This window comes from Colossoma macropomum, unplaced genomic scaffold (assembly GCF_904425465.1).
Source record: "Colossoma macropomum unplaced genomic scaffold, Colossoma_macropomum, whole genome shotgun sequence".
NCBI lineage: Eukaryota > Metazoa > Chordata > Actinopteri > Characiformes > Serrasalmidae > Colossoma > Colossoma macropomum.
The window spans coordinates 27,426,813-27,439,128 of record NW_023494796.1 but is presented as its reverse complement, the minus strand read 5'-3'; the positions used below and the strand labels follow the sequence as shown (position 1 = coordinate 27,439,128).

Below are 12,316 nucleotides of genomic sequence, written 5' to 3'. Positions count from 1 at the left end.
AAATGTCTAACTGCTATTTCTCTGAGCAATATTGTGACTTAAATTATATAAAATAATTGTAATTTAAGTCCTAGACTTGCTTTTTAGGCCAAGGAGACCACTTTTTTTTGGCTTGAGGCTTGAACAATGAATGTACTGTGTGAGACTGTTGTGGCTGTACTGTCATGCACACAGCATGAGTGTTTGGTTGCTTTTCACTGATCTAAATCATCCAAAGCATTTCATAAGCTCCCTGTTTTTGGGCTAAAATTTCTCCACTTCGCCTAATTCTTAAAACGCTGTTCATATTATAGGCCATAATTTGAAACTGCAGCTCTTGCCATTTGAAAGTTGCACTCTTTCAAACTGCAGTTTTAACAAAGTGATTAATCTTTCAGTACCATGTCTAAGAACACACTGAAATTTTAGCCACCAAAGATGAGAGAAAGGGCCTACAAAGTGCTGAAATAAGTGATCTAAAAACTAGACAGTTTTAGTAGTAATGAATTAGAAAGAGTGACCATACAGTTCACATATGGAAACTAAACACATTTATTTCAAACAGACTGCAAATCAAACATGCACATACGCTTCAAGATATGCACGATGTCAGTCGCTAGCCCTCCTCTCGATTTCATTATTCAACTTCACCATCTTCCCATCACTGTCTTCCTTATACTGTATCATTGTGACGCTGGATTTTTTTGTTTGGTGGACTGTTTTGAATTAATTTAACATATTGCTGTTGTCGAAAGAAAACCTTGTATCTCCTTTTGTTGTCTTGTTTGACAGTTTGAAAGTACCTGCTGCCCTTTATGTTGTGTGTAAATTTCATGTTGAGCTGTCCAAAAGAAATTGTCCAAAATGACTTGGAAAAAAGTCTGGTTCTATTGACTTACATTAAAAGTAAAGCGGGTTTTTTTCTTCTCCTGTAAAGTTACCATCTTGAAGATGCGAGGTTTTCTTCCAACAACAGCAATATACAACTTATTTCAATATGGCGGGTATTGTCTTAGAATGTAATCTCAAAAAAAAAATTCAAGCGGACAAATTAATTTCAACACTTTCAGCCTAGTTCCAGGGGTAACCAGCTAAATGAACCCAGCTTTCTTCATTCCAACTTTGCATTAACAAAGGCATCTCATAGAAAACGGCTTTCACACCAATAAAATTCAGGACTCAGACCTAAAATTAGGCTACAGAAGATAACTTGGTCCAATATCCAGTGCAAACAGGGCTATATCACTGAGGTTTACTTCATTAGTGTGCAGAAAGATATGGTGTGGGGACCATTACTCGATTCAAACCATTACTGCCTGGCTCAGATTTGGAAGGTTTGTGAAGATGACCTTTTGGGTTTAAAATGACATTTAAAGGGTTCATGTCTTGGAAAAGCAAATTTCCCAAGCTATTTTTAAATTAAAGACTCTTAGGTCCCATTTAAATCACCGTTCACAGCACAGTTTGAACAAACTGATGACAAAGAGCGCTAAATGGCATCCACCAAACCTCAGGATTACATTCCTTCCTACAGAAAAAGTAAGAGCCTCCATCAGTAAGCTAACCCAGTTCTACGACAGCCCTGTACAACCACAACACCAACTACAGCCGTTTCTCCAACTAACACGTCTCACTCCTTTCGGTCCATCTCCTTCCTTTCTTTATCTCTCTCCCCTTTTCCTCGTTCACCCACTTCCCCTTGCTCACCGTCTCTTCTCCCCCTCCACACTTGCTGCATTTTAAACACTTAGTCAGAGCTCTTTATTTAGAAGAAAATGCTCTGGCTCAATAATACATCAAGACAACCTCTCTCATCCCGCAATCGCTTCGCAACACACAAACTGAAATGGAACAAAAGAGAATTCATGCAAAAAAAGTTGATTTCCTGAAGAGGGGACAAAATAAAATCCCGCTACAACTGCCAGGGCTAATCAAAGCCAATTTTAACACCACACCACAATCTCAAAGACTGTCAATACAGCATTTATAAAAGCAACCCACTGCCTCCTCTGATAACAGGCATTATATTCAGGTGGCAACGTCAATGAGCAGTTGAATCTTTGCCTCTACTGCAGTGCTGGGAGATTATGGGCGTTTTCACACCTGAAAGTCCAGACCGAGGTTCATGTTTGTTATTGTTTACATTTGATCTGGTTAGTTTTGGTTTCATGTTGCATTAAATAACCTTGCATGATGTACCTACGTCCTGTCATCACATACGTGAGCTGTGTCTCCCTATGATTTACACTGGTTGGTTTGTAGAGGAGTGCGCGCCTGACCTAGGAGTTTTGCCAGTTTGGCGAGCAGACTTTTCCGTTTGAATGGAGAAAAATGAAAATCCATTAAATATTTAGTTTCCTCTCCTCCCCTTACGCTACCAAGGTTCATTTCTACTTCTCTTCCAGTTCTTTTCCCCCTTCTATCGTTTAATGGCTGATATTCTGCCTCAACTTCTTGCGACTGGTCCGAAAGTCTGAACCATCCAAAAAAACGAACCAAACAATAGTTCAGTTTGATCTGGACTAGACCGCCTCTTTTGATCGGTCCAAATTTTGGTCCGGGCTATGGTCTGCGGCACCTTTTACATCTGCTATTTTGGTTCACACCAATCTGAAAAGTCCGAAGGTCCGGACCAAACAAAGCACTATTTTAACACCTCCCTAGTTTGAACCTTCAACCCATCCGTAGTAGTGCAGACTGAAGCCCAGCTGCCTGTTAAGGTAAACAGAATTACATTAAGATTAAATGTTTGGGCATGCGAATTGCGTACTAGAAGAACAAACTCTAAAAATGTATTAAAAAATACTTTGAGGGGAAAAAACAGTTACATTACCTTCAATTCAAAGTTACTTCATCTCTTGTAAAGTTACCATTTTGTACATACAAGGCTGCAAATTAATACTACAGCAAAATCACTTCAGTACGTGCATAATGGAATATTCTGGAATGGACTGACGACCATTTTATAGTGTTGTATTGCTGTTCAAAGCTGCCATCATACCATAAGCAGCGTGGCCACCAGTAAACAAACTAAGCGTTATAGCCTCTTACCATATTTTGATGACTGTCTGGTTTACAGACAGTCAAAACAGTGGCAGCAAAGATATTACAAGTTTTCATTTTCTGCCTTAAAATACTTCCACAATACAGACATTTAAAACACTATCTTGTGAAAATGCGGTCTCTCTGCTGCAGGCTGTGGATAACGTCAGTTTACAGTGTCTCTACAACAGTGGCTTATTAACAGCACAAAAAAGAAGCAAAAGATTGAAGGTGATTCAGAGTTATTTAGCCAGTAGCTGAGCCCATTTTAGAATAGGACAGGATTGGGGCACCCCCACATGTAACTTATTTTAAGATGACTAAAAACTCAAATTTACAGCAGCCAGGTTACATCAAGCAAAAAGCACCAAATCAATATTTTTACAGTGCTGCTATGAAGTGGCTTTTACAATATTGGCAATATTAGTTTTGATATAGTGCCTGTAAGCCAACAGCTGAAGTGCATTTGGCTGGAGAGGAGGTGTAATAACTCATACCAAAGTTGGAGAGCGTACAGTAGATGCATTAGCTCAAAGAGCCATTTCCTCCTCGCTGAGACATGCTGATGTAACTGATGCTCAGGCATCACTAATCAATTTCAGCACCAGCAGAGGGCACAGGAACAAAACAAAAAAAAAGGAGTAGTGCTGAGCCTAGGAACAGTCAAGCAGAATATCTAATGAATTTCAAAAACCAAGCCTGATTTATCAATGAGGTCAAAACACTAACCATTTAGTATCTGTAGAGAATGACACAGGAAATGGGTAGAGCATTAATCAATAAATAAGCAGTGCTGCACATTAGCTCACTCAGGTCCAACAACCAAGTATGACAAACCACCACAACTTGTTCTGATTGATCTAAGGTAAACGGCAGCCACTTGATTTTTTTTAAACATACTGTTATTCATGATCAAATTATTAGAAAAAAAATTCAGATGTACTCAGGCAACACTGCTAATGGCAACCTTGGCTTTAGATGAGGATAGGCCAACACAGCCAAAACATAAGTGCAAAACTTAGACATTAACAATACATCTCTAACAACATTCAGTTTGAGGTTAAGTTGGAAGAGACAAACCTTTTTACTAATAATTCAACTTGACTGCGCAAACCCCAATGTCAACCCTTGATTAATGCTAAGAAGTCTCCTTAAAATTATCCAAGCAACAAAAGGGAAAACTACAAGTACAGTTACCTTCGTGTTGTTACCGCTAGACCTGTTCTGCTATGATATGCCCACCAGCAAAGAGACAACCATATGCCAAACGTCTTCCAACCCATCTCCATCTGCCGCATCTGTACCATATAGTAAATTGCCACTATTTCTCTGCATTTCTCCAAACTCTCTACCTTTAATAAAGCCAAGACTGAAACTAGTAACTAGGGATGCACAATATCAGAAACCATATTGGCAGTTAATTGTTAAAACAATACAATAACACTGACTGTGATTACTTAAAACCAATATTTGGTGATTTTACTGTACTCTAGAAGAGCAAAGCGTTAAGGCAATGCCGGGCCACTGTGTTAAAAAGTCAACATTTTATTCGTCTTAGTGCACAAGCAATTACAAACATTACATTTCAGTGATGACAATCCAGATAGATCTAGTCCCAGTATCTACATGTAAAAATATAAAACACTCCTCGCTCTTTTCTGAGCGTCTTATTTACAATTTCTCATGAATGATCAAAATTACACATCTTAACAGAGTGAAGCAGGCGCAGACAGCAGCAGGGCTTACGCTACAGACACACCCACACTCAAACAACAGGCTTTTTTTGCCCCCATCAAGAGCTTATAAATTCTAGGGGTTGTGATTTTTGGGGTTTATTTTGTTTGAGGGCAGGTGCTGAAGAAGTTCAGCTGGATAATTTATTCATCTTAGACAATCCAGTCTGTGTAGAATAGAATTAGAGCGCTGCAGAGTCAAGACTAACATGTAAATTATCAAAAGCTGAATCAAACTTTGACCTCAGAACTGAAAACCGCCAATGTGAAAGTTCTGCTACATGTCTTACACTGGTAAATATAATTCTAAACTTATTTTTGTACTCCACAATGAATGTTTAAAATATGGTAAGCTACAAGAAATTTGGCAGATGTCCTCAACGGTGCATGAAAGTAAGTTTAAAATGGCTGAGAAAGTATCAGCAATGCCTTGCTTTGAAAATTAAACGCAATTAAAACCCAAAGCAAGTTAAAATTACAGACTTATTATACATACTGAACAAAACATGTACAAATTCATCTGTACAGTGTATACTTTATACTGTATGAGCCATTTATTTATGTAATTAGCTACTGATAATGTATACACATGAAAATTGAAATGCCAGCCCAGAGTTCCTATATCAGTGCATCCCTAAATATTACCACAAATATGCTCACAACCAGCATTGTACCTGTCTATAAAAGCCATTTTATTTATTATAATCTGCATTATATTCAGCTCCAAGGACAGTCTGGACCGCTTAATGAGAGTCTGACTGAAAAGATCACTATAATGCGTTAAAGGAGCGATTGGGTGACAGTATGGTGAGGTAGCCAAGCTGCAGGTACTGAAGGAATGGAGTCCGACACAACTAACACAAAAATAAACTGGGAATGAACTGATGAGCTGAATGTGGGGTGTTTGAGCTGAGAAAGCACCAAATTGTGTTCGACTCCAGCCCTCCAGGACAGCAATTTGGCTCCTTGCAGTAAGGCTTCACTCTTAGAAAAGCCATAACCTTCCCAGAGGCATTGTACTGTTACACTAGAGCCAGTGAAGAAATCACCAGACTATAAACAGACACCATCACAGCAGAATAACAACCAAGCGTGGGTTCGTTTCAGTTTAATACTGGACTCATGCAATTTAATAAATAAGTAAATAAATAAATAAATAGCAATGAAGGCTCCTCTGCCTACAGATTACTTAAGCTTTTATTTAAAGAGAAACTATTATTTATTTAAAGGGGAATTTGATTTTTCAAAGTTTCCACGTGATTAAATGGTTAGCATGTCAAAGTTACTGAGTGGTTTGGTGTGAAATGTGGAGTCCAAATTCTTCACAGCAGTGGTGATGGGAACTAGACAGCCACCTCTAAAAACTCCCTCACAAAGTTATTATAGGAAACGTCATGAATATACTGCCTGACGTCTGAAACACTTTTATGGTAGTTCTGTGACACAGTTTTGGTCTAAAAGGTATTTTAATCAATTCATGGTGGAGGGATACATGTAGGATGTTCTAAGACAACAGCTTCCAAACAATACTTAAAATTTACTAATGTATTACTATGTGTAACACATTCTATATATATAAAAAAACTCCATTTTACTGGTGGTTTTGGACAGTAGATAAAATGCCTTTATTTGCATTGTAAACACTGGGCTCAATGGTTCCCATCATGCCCACTGTGCTGGCAAGTTTCTCTACAAATCAATTTTCAATTATTCATCATCAAATAACGTATTATCTAAAGCAAGGACAAATTGACAAATCTGTGGAAATCCCCTTTAACCCTAAAATACATTACGGAAAAAGAAAAGTAATCATTTTAGCCAAATGGCTTGAATATTTCGTGGCTTTTGCTCATGCAAGCTCAGTGAGAAGACCAAACGAACTAAGACACTTCAGACATCGACGTCTTCGGGGTTTTAGACAGTAATGGGTTAAAGTGACCGGACTTTGCTGTGGCCGGGCGCCTAAAAACAGCGAGACTAACGTTTTAGCATGGAGGAAGACTCATAACTTGCTCCATGCGTTTAACGCTGGTTCACAGCAGCAACCTCACTTCACTTGAACTGACCACACGTCAGCGAGCGCCATTAACGCCATTCAACTGCAGAAACAGGCTCACCTAAGGTAGGTTAGCCAGTGAATTTAACGTTATACCGTTAAAACACTTAATGTAACATTTCGCTAAGACCGAAAATAAGTGTTAGTGAATTTAAAAAGGGCCAAACTATACACCAACAACTCAAAATAAGCGAGCTAACCTCTAAAACTTGAATTAACCAAGTTAGAAAAGTAACAAAAACAGCTTCGAGCGTCTTAAATAACCGCTAATTTTCACGAATCGACGGAACCGTTAAGTTAGCAAAGCTGAACGACCTCAACTAAGCTGACACGCCAAACCGACTCAAAACATCAAAACGGGCGAACATTTAAACAAAGCAGCACTCAGTTCGTGCACATAACATATCCGTCAACAGATTTAGGCCGTTGCCGTCCTTACCTTAGTCAATAAACACAGCTCAAATGATCTTTTTATAAATGTAGGTCCGTAAACTCCGAGCCGCGTCGTTTAGTCGGAGCTAATGCTAACGGCAGCGGCGGGAAAACCAAGGGGCCCTAAAATAAACTGGCAGGCCGACGAGCCAATCAGAGGAGCCCAATCCAGTTCCGCTCTTGATGATTGGACAATTGGTTTGACAGGCGAAATGACGTGGGCGGGAGTTTGTGGAGAAGCTAGTTTACCTCAGCTGTTATGAATTAAGTTAATTTAAGCACCTTTGCTGAGAAGGAGGAAGGTAGTTGGTTTGAACGGTCAATTTGAAACGAAATAGTGGCTCCTAAGCACGGAGTAGAGAGTTTAAACACATTTTATAATCATAAACTTATTCTTAATCGAGCTCACAGTTTCAAAGACAGTATCACGAATTATTTTCCTGTATATTCTATGTTTATTCATGTCACAGTTTTTGAACACGCTTTTAAAATGATCATTTCTCAACCATATTAATGCCTTTTTCTGTCCACTTCCACTGGGAGGTCTTTGATAACTAAAAGGGCATTGAAGGGGAGTTCCAACAATTTTTAAAAATTTCTGCATAAGTGATTAAGTTGTAAACAGAGTCGTTCAGAGTGGTTTGATTTGAAACGCTCTGTTCTAGAGAAACGTACAGAGTCAGAATTGTTCACAGTGGTGGTGATAGGAACCGGATGTCCGCCTCTAAAAGCTCCCTCACAGAAAGTTATTACGTGAAATTGTGACATAACATTGTTTTACATTAACTTTGAGATAAAGATTTTGGCCTAAAACAGATTTTTTATAAAATCCATTCATGTTTTGGGGGATGGAGGAGATACATGGAGGGTGTTGTGAGGCAAAACAGGCCATAATAGCCCCATTTCAGATTTTCCACTGTTTTACTATTATCAACGTTACTTATAAAATCTCAGAAGACACGTGTAGGTTCTGTGTTTGGTTTGTACTCCTGGTTCCTATCACTACCACTGCGAATGTTGAAAAATTAGTGGAATCTATCTACTCGATACAGGTGTCTTGCAGACATAATATACACGTATATCCAATTATTTCAGGAAAATAATGGGCTGATCTACATTTCCTACATTGTCGGCCTAAAAACAATACAGCGATATTCTAACTGTAGCCTATTCACATCATTCACATCACCTGAGTACAATCTGCATTCGCCTTAGGTTATTTTAAAGCCGCTAGACTACAATAACCATCAGATTGTGGACTATAAGGGGTTTGAAGAAGGTTAAAATCAAAAGAATGATTTAGAAAAGCCAAATGAAAGACATTTCTGTTTTAATAAATTGACAGTCACTCGAGTTCTTCATTCAGACTTCATTGACGTCTCATAGGAAACAAGCTTTACACCAACAAGACAAACATTTCAGCACCCATAGAAGTGAAAAATAGTATTATGCAAGATAAATTGTCCAATAAATACTATTAAAATGTTCCAAAAGGGGTTCTATTATCCAATATATGGTATTCAAGGGTTCCAAATAAGGTTCTATTATACAGCGTATGCTCTTAAAGGGTTCCAAGGTTCTATTATTCAACATACACCTTCATAAGGTTCCAAAAGAAGTTCTTTTATCTAATGTACACCCTTAAATAGTTCCTAAAATGTTCCATTATCTAACATACACTCTTGTATGGTTTTAGAAAGGTTCTATTATCCAATGTTCACTCTTAGCAGGTTCCAAAAGCTGTTCTGTATCCAGTGTTCACTCGTGTAAGCTACCAAAAAGAAGTTTGTTTATACAATGTTAATGCTTGTAAGGTTCCTAAAAAGGTTCCTTTATCCAACATACACTCCTGCAAGGTTCCTAGAAAGGTTCTATTATCCAACGTACACACTTAAAAGGTTCCAGTAGTAGTCTTGTGATCTAATACACATTCTTAAAAGGTTGCAAAAAGAATCGTTATTCAACATACACTCTTATATGGTTCCAAACGTTCTAATATACATTCTTAAAAGGTTCCAAAAAAGGAATTGTCCATTGTACACTCTACAGTCTACCATGCACTCTTGAAAAGGTTTCAAAAGTAATTCTATTATCCACCATACACTTTAAAATGGTTCCAAAAAAAGGTTCTTTTGAGCAATGCCACAGAAGAACCACTTTTGTTCCCCCAAAGAGCCTTTCAGTAGATGGCTTATTGAAGAACCTTTTTTGTAAGCGGCATGTGCGAGTGTAAAGAACATCCTCCACGCAACGTGAAGGTTCCATAACTTATTAAATGTTTTTCCTAGAACCTACATCCAAGCCAAGTACTATTTTAGAAGCTTTATTTATTAACACATATGCCAGTTATAGAGGAATAAGCTATATATAAAGTCCTTGGCAGGTTGTGGACTCAAACCTTTACCGACAGACTCAGATATGGACATTAATATCCATAAAAAAGGTGACCTTTCAGTTTAAATGACCTTTAAAACCTCAAAATTATCCAACAAGACAAAGCACTAACCAGCGAAACAAGCTTATGCTCACAATGCATATGTCTCATGTCTAAAAGTGTGTGATAGTGGTAGTAGTAGTCCAGTCTTAAGCTGGCTTTGCCATATGAAGGAGAAATGAACACTGAAACCAGACAGTGTTTGTCTAGGCTGGTTTAATTGCCGATAAATGAAATTAGGAGGCTAATAAGGGATAATAAACAGCTGCAGAGCTGCGGTGTCCTGAGCTAGCATGGCAAATACATACACAGCCACGTTTTAAATGGGATTACATCCCTTCAGAGGACGGGAATCAAGGAAAACAGCTTTAACACTGATTCAGTATAGACTGCAATAGGCACACCATGCAAAAAGCGTAAACGATGAAACGCAGCCAAGCTGAACGTTTAACAGCAGTGAATTTCAAAAAAACGTGAAAAATAAAATGTCTTACCGTCTCTCTACAGGCAAAGTTAAGGTTGTCCCACAAGCGAAATATGCCTTACAACCAACACACCGAGACAGGGTTCATACAAAATAATGAAAAATAAAAAAAAAAAAATAAAACACTCGAAATAAAACCAGTTACGCTTATTCTGCTTGGAAAAATAACCAAACAATTCACAAACGCAAAACGAAACGTTTATTGAGAAACGAAAGACACAGGAGAAGAAAGAGAGTTAGAGAAACGAAATAAAAAAGAACAAATCAGGGAAAAGAACAGAAGGACATAAAATAAGTGATAATAAAACAATGAACAATAATTAAAAAAAAATAATCAGACTCGTGCCTGTCTGGCTATTGGCAGGATCCTCGCGCTAAAACCGCGACATCACTGTATATATGTGTGTGTGTGTGAGAGAGAGAGAGAGAGAGAGAGAGAGAGAGAGAGAGAGAGAGGCAGAGAGAGAGACTCGAACATGTGGAGGATGAAGATGAAGGTGGAGATGAAGGTTTTTAAAGGGAGGCAAATAGTGCAGGCTTCTGCATTTATAGGCGACCGAATCACGCGCACTGTAACGCTCCGCGTTTCATCCATTCAGTGCGCACACGCTCTGGGCGGAAGCATACTCCTCCACTGTGAGGCTCCTCTCCTCTATTGGTTCTCCTCTCTCGCCCCTACATCCTTCCATCCCACCAGCAGAGCCACCTCCGCATCCTATTGGCTCCTTTAAACTGCCGGTCAGAGGAAGGCTCCGCCCATCGCGCCTGTAGTGATGAAATGGTTAAATGTGAAACGCTGGCAAGGACGGTCAAGGAATCGAAATGAGGTGTAAGAGCCTCTCTCAGATGCTTTTTCTTTCTTTTCTTTCTTTCTTTCTTTCTTTTCCCCCCTTTTTTTCTTTGGCTGCTTCTCCGAGGATGATGCTGAGAATTGGACTGAACGTGTAAAAGGCAAAGCCACGTGCCTCTCTTTCTCTCTCTCTCTCTCTCTCTCTTTTCTTTCTCCCTTTTTCAATTTCTCTCTTTTTTCTCTCTCTATCTCTCTCTTTCCTTATAAGTCTCTCTCTCTCTTTCTCTCTCATTCTCTCTATCTCCCTTCTTTCTCTCTTTCCCTTTCTCTCTTTTTCTCTCTCTATCTCTCTCTCAATCTCTCTCTCGTTCTCTCTATCTCGCTCTTCCTTCTCTCTCTCTTTCCTTTCCCTCTTTTTTGTCTCTTTCCCTCTCTCATTCTCTCCCTCTCTCTCTCTCTCTCTCCTTTCTCTCTTTTTTCTCCCCCTCTCTCTCGTTCTCTCTATCTCTCTCTTCTTTCTCCCATTTCAAATTCTCTCTTTTTTCTCTCTCTGTCTCTCTCTTTCCTTATAACTCTATCATTCTCTCCCTCTCTCTCATTCTCTCTGTCTCCCTTCTTTCTCTTTCCCTTACTCTCTTTTTCTCTCTCTCTCTCGTTCTCTCTATCTCGCTCTTCCTTCTCTCTCTCTCTTTCCCTTTCCCTCTCTTTTTTGTCTCTTTCCCTCTCTCTCTCATTCTCTCTCTCTCTCTCTCTCTCTCTCTCTCTCTCTCTTTCTCTCTCTCTCTCTCTCTCTCTCTCTCTCTCTCTTTCTCTCTCTCTCTCTCTCTCTCATTGGACTTCCTTTGTTTAAGAATTGGGCTGCAATGTCTAAAAGGCAAAGCCTCGTACCATAAGGATTCTTTCTTTCTTTCTTTCTTTCTTTCTTTCATTCATTCATTCTTTCTTTCCTTCTTTCCTTCCTTCCTTCTGCTGCAACGTATAAAAGGCTGAGCCACGTGGCACTGGGGCGCATGTTCTTCCTTTCACTTCCTTCCTCTTTTTCTCTTTCTCTTTTTCCCCTTTCTTCTTTCTTTCTTTCTTTCTTTCTTTCTCCCCCTCTCCCCTTTTCGCTTAAAGACCAGGATGACACGTTTATGGCTCAGCCTGCATGTGCGTGAATATTTTGGTCTACATGCGCCGCAGCCACTGATGTCTGAATGGATTCCTGTCCTCGTAGTAAAACCGTGTTTCATTTCTCAGTTTGAATGGCCGGTGTTGACCTAACCCTCATATATGCGATATCCGGTGGTGATATTGAATGGGTTCTGGTCCAGACGTAGTGAAAACAGGTTTCAGTTGGATCCTGGATGGTTCACTGAGCAGCTGT

The 12,316-nt window shown here is 39.2% G+C and overlaps 1 protein-coding gene across 1 annotated transcript in view; it reads right to left on the bottom strand.

Annotated features, from left to right (window-relative positions):
• The window catches only part of elavl2 (ELAV like neuron-specific RNA binding protein 2), a 50,686-nt gene extending 39,944 nt beyond the window's left edge, over positions 1-10,742 (bottom strand). The window contains exon 1 of the mRNA XM_036583197.1: positions 10,171-10,742. The gene's annotated coding sequence lies outside the window, so the exon portion shown is untranslated. The remainder of the gene's footprint in view (positions 1-10,170) is intronic.
• Positions 10,743-12,316: the final 1,574 nt, after the last annotated feature.